This window comes from Helianthus annuus, chromosome 13 (assembly GCF_002127325.2).
Source record: "Helianthus annuus cultivar XRQ/B chromosome 13, HanXRQr2.0-SUNRISE, whole genome shotgun sequence".
In the NCBI taxonomy this organism is placed as follows: domain Eukaryota; kingdom Viridiplantae; phylum Streptophyta; class Magnoliopsida; order Asterales; family Asteraceae; genus Helianthus; species Helianthus annuus.
The window spans coordinates 94857577-94865960 of record NC_035445.2 but is presented as its reverse complement, the minus strand read 5'-3'; the positions used below and the strand labels follow the sequence as shown (position 1 = coordinate 94865960).

Genomic DNA, 8384 nt, shown 5'->3' with positions numbered 1-8384 from the left:
AGGATTGCGACCCGCCGCAATGCGGCGGGGATTCTTTAGTTATAACTAAGTGGATCTAGGACCCGCATGTTATGTTAAACCTGTCAAACATGGAAAAATAGACGATGTAAAAACGTTCACCAACACACGCACGTTGCGTCGTGTTAACTCGCAAAATTTAGAATGAAACGTAAAAATGTTAAACCAAAGACACAGCTGCGATGTGTTAAGTCACAAAATTTAGAACCAAACATAAAGCGAAAAATTTGCGAAAAATGAAAACTATAAATGACCAAAGTTGAAAGTAAAATAGTTATAAGAATAGATTGTAAAAGATAAAAAGTTTTGGGTTAAAAGTAAAAAACAAATAGTTTTTGGTTAAAAGTAATTTATAAAATATTTTGGGTGAAAAGTAAAAAAAAAAAAAGTATTTTTTTTGGAAAACCCTCAAAGCCAACGTTACGACAACAATATGCATAACCATTTTTTCTTTGAAAACCCCCAAAGCACACCCCGCGTTGCGGCATGACATAAAATGGTGTCAAATAGTACTAATGTCACACAACCGTCATCGACCACCAACACTGACTCAACCTAGGATATGCGTGTTGCGACGAACCTGTCAAACATGAAAAATAGAGGTAAAAATGTTGAACCTCACATGCACGTTGTGTCGTATTAACTTGAAAAATTTAGAACTATACGTAAAACAAAATTTTGCGAAAAATGAAAAGCATAAGTGAAAAAAGTTGCGAAGCTAAATTGCAAATAATGAAAAGTTTTGGGTTAAAACTAAAAAATAAATTATGTAGGGTTAAAAATGAAAAAGGTAATAACCTTGAGGTTAAAAGTAAAAAAATCAAGTTTTTTTTTGAAAAACTCACAAAGCACAAGTTACAACTAATAATGCACAAAAAACTTGTAAACTTATATATGGAATAATATTTAGAATCGCGCGATTAAAACAATGGGAAAAACCAATTTGTTTTTTCCTATCTCAAAATTATTGATTCATCCAATGGTTTCATGTTAGGGTTTAATTTTGTAGTTCTTCAATTAGGATAGTTTTTTTCTTTTCCAAGTCTTTACTCCGAAGATCTAGTGTTGGTTTGAACATTTATTCATATACTTTTAAAACCCTAAATATAACGTACCCAGTAGAATCTCACTTAGAGCAGAGCATTTGATAGGGTCTTGTAAGGGTGAGATAAGGCAAAGCTTTCTCCTATTTAAGGAATAGAGAGGTTGCTCGCTAAATAATCCAGATAATATAATATACCTTAGATTACTATATAACTAGAAGAATCAAACCAACAAACCATACATTTGTGGGTAAACTACATTAGGTCAAAACAAAAGAGTAATGACACAAGAAATAACGTACACTCCCTTTAAAAATCTACACATTAAGACAACGTTAATGCAAACAAAAACAAACGGATATGAATAGCAAAGGCTTCCGGATAAATCTAATAAGATTTGTACAATTATTTGATATACGATCCAGGTGATGATATATCACCCTTAAGCTAGGTTAATTTTTTGGGTTTAGTTTATTCATCCGAAATATGTTGGATGAACGGTGTGATGCATATTCTATGTTTGTCATAATGTTGTTTTTTCATTGCTTAACTACACTTTTTGTTTTGTTGCACGAATGTTTGTAGGTAGTTGAAACAACTTATTTTTCCAATAAAAGTTGTCATAAGTTTATGCGGGAAGGAAATAACTACATTTATCTTAGATTTTTTTTAGTATAATTGATGTCAACAAAATTTAAGAGGACATGACATCCAAGTTTGGCAAGTTGATGAAGTTCAAAGAATGTGATTTAAGAAGATAGCAAAAGACGCTCTTCCATTTTTACAAATTTGATTTTGGTGTATATCTTTACCGGTCCCATGCATGAAGCAATGGACGTACGTAAATCCCTCAAAGGAGGAAAATGTAAGAATACATTAACACGTCTTAAACTATGTACTCCAAGCGGAATATTGAATATGCCTAATCCATTAACTCAACTAACTCGAGTATCTACTTGTTTAATTCTAAGATCAAATAAAATTTTTTTTTCTGCTTAAGTAGGATGAGAAAAGAATCTTAACCTTTCATTTTTCAAATTAATGGTTAAGATGAAAATGTAGGAAAAAAGATGAGTTTAAGGATATCTTTAGAAAATTCTATTTATTGATTTTCTCTCTTCACATGCATATTCCACCCCCATTTTTAAACGATCATAACTATTTTATGCGACATTCTTTCATAAAAAAATCACCACAAAATCGAGCGTTTTTTATCTTTAATTTGAGTACCATATCGGTATATAAAATATGACAACTAAAAAAATGTGTTATATTTCTATGTTGGCATTTTTTATGCTGAATTTTTGTACTACATTTTTGTGCTATACCTTTTGTGCTGAATTTTTTGTCTTAATTTTTTTGCTGAATATTTTGGTGATGGGATTTTTTTTGAACGGCTAATTTCTTTAGTCCCCTATCATCTGTGGGACTTGAACCCAAGACCTTCCCCCTTTCCAACCTAGGTGTTTTAAAGGCTTTGCCTATCTTGGTGATGGGATAAGGGTTATGACTATTAGGTCATGAGTTCGATTCCAACAAGAGGGGGGGGGGTTCTAGATTTATTGAGTTTCTCATGAATTGGTGTATAGGCATTATTGCGGCAATATTAAGATGCTTAAGATTTGAGGAGGGTAACATTGTAATTAAATATATCTATATTACTATATAAAAGATTTGAGGAGGGTAACATTGTAATTTACCTTTAGTATTAAGATGCTTAAGATAAATTTTGGGTGATTCTATTCCCACACCCCTTAAATCTTATTTCCACATCCTTTTCACTATATATATATATATATATATATATATAGGCTGGTTATTGTACAAATTGGGTTAACGTATGCTGCGTACGGGATTCAGTCACAACATGCGAAATTTGATTTATAACATGCGACTTCCATTTTTTTTCACATGCGATTTTTCATTTTTTAACACATGCGATTTCTAGTGGTTTACACACATGTGATTTCATTCTTTATAACATAAGGTGCGATTTCAGTTTTTTAAAATACAAGCGATTTTCAATTTCTATAATATAACGTGTGATTTTACCCCAGCGTACGCTCGTACGTTAAGGCATTTTATACGATACACAAACATTAAATATATATATAAAGGAGGGATATGGAAATATTAACACCCTAAATTTTATTGCGTATGTTACCGATACATAGAATGTGTATCCTTCCCATTTAAGCCATTATTTGTTCTTTAGTTTACTCAATTAATGAAAGCATTAAAAACTTGTTCTTTAGTTCACTCAATTAATGAAAGCATTAAATGTATTTACAATAGTCACTTAGAATTTATTTTAAGAATAATTAATGTTTCTAGAAAGTTATAAAATTGTTAAAATGTTTAGTAAAAAAAAGGTGTTAGACCATGTGTAGTGGTAATGCCTCCACTCATGGACGTTGTGTGTCATGTGGCAGTCCAGTCAGCAATGAAGTATTATAAGACGTTTTTCTAAAATGGGTGTAGTGGGGATGTGCACATTGTGTTAAAATGGGTGTAATAGAATTAAAAAAAACCATCAAAAAAATCTTATTGGCCAAACAAAAACCATCGGCTTAGTCATTGGCCAAAAAGAATGAAGAAGGGTGTGGAAAAAAGGACGGCAAAACAAATTTTTTTTTTTGAAAAAAACACCCGGGGGCGGTTGATGGGCGTTAAGAGACGTTTTTCTTTTGGGAAAAAACGTTAAAAAACCCCACTACGGGCGGCCTTAAATTTGTTGTTTCACCATAAATAATTTTAGAAACGATAATCATACAGAAATACATTAGTTGAACAGAGAAACTAATTCTACATTAGTTAAAAATTATTCAAAGACAACCGGCTGCAACGTAACAAAAGGAAAAGGTGTTACACGTCGCGAGTCTACCTACCAGTATTATTATGGTAAATAATATATTCCCTTATTTAATATAATTATCTATTAAGAAAGAGAGGTGAGAAAGACATACATTCAAGTATATTATCTTAAAACCAATGGGGTGGTGGTCCATTGGCAAAAACAAAGCCTTTAAAACACCTAGATTGGGAAGGGAAATGTCTTGGGTTCAAGTCCCACAGACGACAGGGACTTAAAGAAATTAGCCGTTAAAAAAAAACTATATTATCTTAAAATAAAATATCTTGATTGCTGCCTTTACTCCACCTAAACCCCAGATATTGACACTCTATAAATACCCCCATTTTCACTATCTCGAAATCATCTGAAAACCACCACCAGCAGCTTCCTGATGGTCACGATCTACCTTCATCAACCGCCACAATCTTCATCACAATTGCAGGTTGGATCCGACTTATGGTATCATCACAGGTTGACTGTTCAAAGGATTTCGGGTAACATTATGCTTTTGTTAGTCTTGTTTTCTGATGTGATATATATATGCTGAATATAAACTTAATAACTTGTTCTGCGTGGCAGCATCATGGAAGCAATTGCACCGACAGAGTCGGTAATTCTTGAACATCAGATCTATTCGTCATTTGCATCCTGTTGCCTATCTCGTATCATGTCGTTGATCTCGTTCTTATTTACAGTTCTCTAACCGTAGCTTATACTCGTGTTTAGGGTGAAGGGCGTTATCAAGTTGTGATTATATCTGCTAAGACTGCGGGGTATGGGGCGGGGGTTTGGGCGTGGGTGGGCTGAAAACGCCCAAGCCACCACCCCGGGTGGGCATGGGTTTGGGCGTGGCCCCTTTTTCGTGGGTTTGAAGCCGGGCGTGGGGCGGGCTAGCAAGGTGACATGGCAGGCTCTCAATGGCTATGTGTCAACTCATGCCCCAAACCCCAGCTCCCAACTCAAGCCCCACCATACCCCACAGTCTAAGATCACTTCATCCTCCTCTGAGGTCATTCTTCTGTTTCTGCTCTACTATGTAGCTTATATTGCATAAAAAAGGTATGCATTTTTTTAACAGTGTTTTCTTCTTGAAATCAGATAGTTGGCAAAAAGTTAGAATCTAGAGAAAAGGCGTTTAACTTTTGGTAAGTTACAAGCAGTTTTGTTTTATTAGGTTTTGCTTTTGAATACAAACAAATGCACCTTTTAATTAAGCATAACCTTAATTACGTTTGAAATATTGATTTTGTTTCTTTCAGATGTTGTTTCTGAGCGTTTGGATCGTGAACCTACCACTGCAGATGTGTTACTTGCTGCTGCTGATATCGTATTTTCTGGATCAGAAGAGGCTTCCGCACCTGTACCTGGAAGCAGCGTTACACCAATCACCCTGCGGAAATCTGCAAGATCTAGAAATTAAGAAAAGGACGCAATGCTAGAAATCTACTGTTTGTTTTGGTGGTGTAGTGTAGATGGTGGGAAATCTAAATAAATTAGTTTTTTTATTTTTTTAATTATAGGAGTAATTTGGTCATTTAACAAAACATAACAACAGAATTCTAACTGTGTTAGAAATTTGAACTCAAATGGTTAAGAAAAGTGGCTATAGGGACTCAGAGCTTTAAACATTTTAATTTTGAACTCAAGTGGTTTAAAACCACTAAAACATAGAGACTAAAATGTAATTTACCCTTTTATCTAAGAGACTTTGTGTACTTGTATCTTGTTGATTAAATAAAATTCATGGACATGTTATACTTTGTTTTGCAAATTATTATCATCATTTTGTTAACTTTTTGATTGAGAGGACATGTTTAATATTCCAATTGAACTAGAAGAACTTAGTCGAGTTCCAATTGTGAATTTGGCTAATGAAACTATAGAACCCATTTGTCAAAAAAAAAAAAAAAAAAAAAAAAAAAAAAGAACCGATTTGAAATTGGGCAAAATTCAAATAAGAATTTCTGAATCAAATAAAATTTCAAATATTTTATATGCCTTATCCATTAACTCAAGTAAATCGAGAATCTATTTGTCAAACACTTCTAGTTGATGCTATAAAATAGAGATTTGAGTTTAACTAGATTTTTACCCGTCGCGCGTTGCGACGGCGTAGAAACTTATGTACTTTGATTCTGAATTGTTTTACTATACAATGAACAACCAAATAAAATTCGGCATAGAAAGGTAAGTAACTCGATTACGATTAGGTTTATTATACGATGGCATAAAAAGACAACGTTTTATATCCCTTCTAAACCCGAGTGTTCAGTATCCAGTTTATAAGCTGTCCATGGTGTACTCATGTCTTCTGCCAGCTCCCAATAGTTGTGATTAGAGTCCTCATCACCTTCCTGCACCACAATGTTATTAAACATTTAGATACACAAACCTTTAATTTCCCAACCATATTATAGTTCATTATGTTGCAAATTTAATATTATTATATTATATTATAGTAACAATAATTATTATTTGATATACATGTCCCCAAAGAACATTGGGTTGTGAATATGCTCTGATGAAGTAATCAATAGTTTAGTACCCCATATGATAGCATTCAAAACATGGCTCATTTTGTGAACATCCATCATACTTCTGCCATACTCAATGGTTCCCCATCAAAGTAACCTGAATCCTATCACAACAATTAAAATCGATGTATTCAATTGGACCTCAAAGCATAAAGTTTACATCACCAAGTTATAGCAAAGAACCATATTAGCCTCCTAATTAAGTCAAAACACTATATTCGACATAGCACAATAGTGGTCTTAAATTGAATAGTTCCATCTCAAGATTCAATCATGATTCTCCCATTAGTCCGGAGAGTATATGCAAACAAAGTAGTTAGCAAAGCTAAATGCGTGAATAATCAAAACATACTTGAAAAGGATAAATGAAAAAAAATTGTTACCTAAACCATCTAGGCACCTAGCATAACATGGCGTATTCAGTCCCCTTATTTTTATATGACATGTAGACTTTTGAATAATACACCACTGCACGTATTTCGAGCCGTTTTTCTCTTTTATGCACCAAACCATTTAGTATACAACATTTAATATCAACCAAGAATTTCAAACCATATGGAACCCATTGAAAACATGTCCAACCTACACATTAACTAAAACCATATGGAACCCATTGAAAACATGTCCAACCTAACAGGTCACTTGATTGCGCTAAGTCTGTTCTCTTCCAAGTTTACATTCATCAAAGTTTAACAAAATAAACATTACATACCTCACGTGATTAATATCTTAGCATGTCCAAGCTTATCCACCATTCGTTCTCCTTATTGAATCATTATCAAGGCATATTCATGGGGCGTCTATCTCCTTCGTGGTAACATATTCACGTTCACAGTTCATTGGTTACATAACATCACATAATACCTGATGAAAAACATTAGTTGCAATTATTTTAGCTTCCATACACATACTTCTCTAGTTCACTCACGTTTTCCATCAGTTGTTTGACATTGACTTGATTAATCTGCCATGCATTAAATTTTCAACACTTTAACCCCAAGGGTTTTTTTTTTTTTTTTTTTGGTGTTTCCCTCACCCTTCTATTAACCTTGTAGAATCAAACACCATTCCTTAGTTTACCAATCAATTCATAAACCACAACTCTAAAACTTCTTAATAATATATAAACTAAACAAATCAAACCAAACAAAAATCCAAATTGAAAAAAAAGAACCAGCAAGATGAGGAGCATTAACAGGGGATTGGATTTGATTGCTGTAACTCACCAAAAACAACCTACAAAACACAATGAGCAAGCAAACCCTATCTGAACACTACAATCAAATTTGAGCATGACCCGATATAAAAGTGAACTCACTGGAATCTTAAAAACCCTAGCCGCCGTGAGTAATTGTAACATGTCACTTATACCATGGTGGAGATCCAAATTTCAACCTAAAGTTGGAGAATTTAATCAAGATAAAAGGAATTACACCGGAGACCAATCCCTGAAACCTAGCTCCACCTCTTCCGACATCGTTCGGTTCCATGGAAGAGCTCCATGCTTGTCGTGCACTGCCGGTGTCTCCACTTCTTTCTCACCTGACCCGCTCTCTCTCTCTAAAAGGCGTAAAGAGGAAATAAAACTAAATATTAGATTGTGGTGGGATATAACGTGGCAGAAAAAACAGGTGGAAAGTTAAAGCACACGCGGCAGGCTAAGGAGAGAGTATAAACACAATACCTTAAAAAACCTTGGTGGAATTTGTATTTAATAGAAAATGGTCAAATGACTAGCAATTTTACAAAATTACCCCTAATTTGTTAGTAGTAATTTTTAATTATAAGAGTTTTATTTATAATCAATATCAACCCTTGATTTAAATTAACAATGGTTCAGATCTGTTCTTACGGTTCTTATAATTAGCACTGTTTGTACAGGATCTCAACCCTACATTAAAATACAACAAAACAAAGCAAAAAAAAAAAAAAAAA

The 8384-nt window shown here is 33.7% G+C and overlaps 2 long non-coding RNA genes across 3 annotated transcripts; one reads left to right on the top strand and one right to left on the bottom strand.

Annotated features, from left to right (window-relative positions):
• Positions 1-4331: 4331 nt before the first annotated feature.
• Positions 4332-4699, top strand: LOC110883687. Its single transcript, XR_002560561.2, has 3 exons — positions 4332-4409; positions 4495-4525; positions 4642-4699. It is a non-coding gene; the product is annotated as an uncharacterized LOC110883687 (long non-coding RNA).
• A 1510-nt stretch (positions 4700-6209) lies between these two features.
• LOC110883686 lies at positions 6210-7951 on the bottom strand. 2 transcript variants are annotated; one of them, XR_002560560.2, is made up of 4 exons: positions 7883-7951; positions 7162-7313; positions 6461-6553; positions 6210-6269 (listed from the first exon to the last, which is right to left on the bottom strand). It is a non-coding gene; the product is annotated as an uncharacterized LOC110883686 (long non-coding RNA). The 2 variants fall into 2 exon arrangements; XR_004877540.1 differs by having other exon boundaries at positions 7768-7946.
• Positions 7952-8384: the final 433 nt, after the last annotated feature.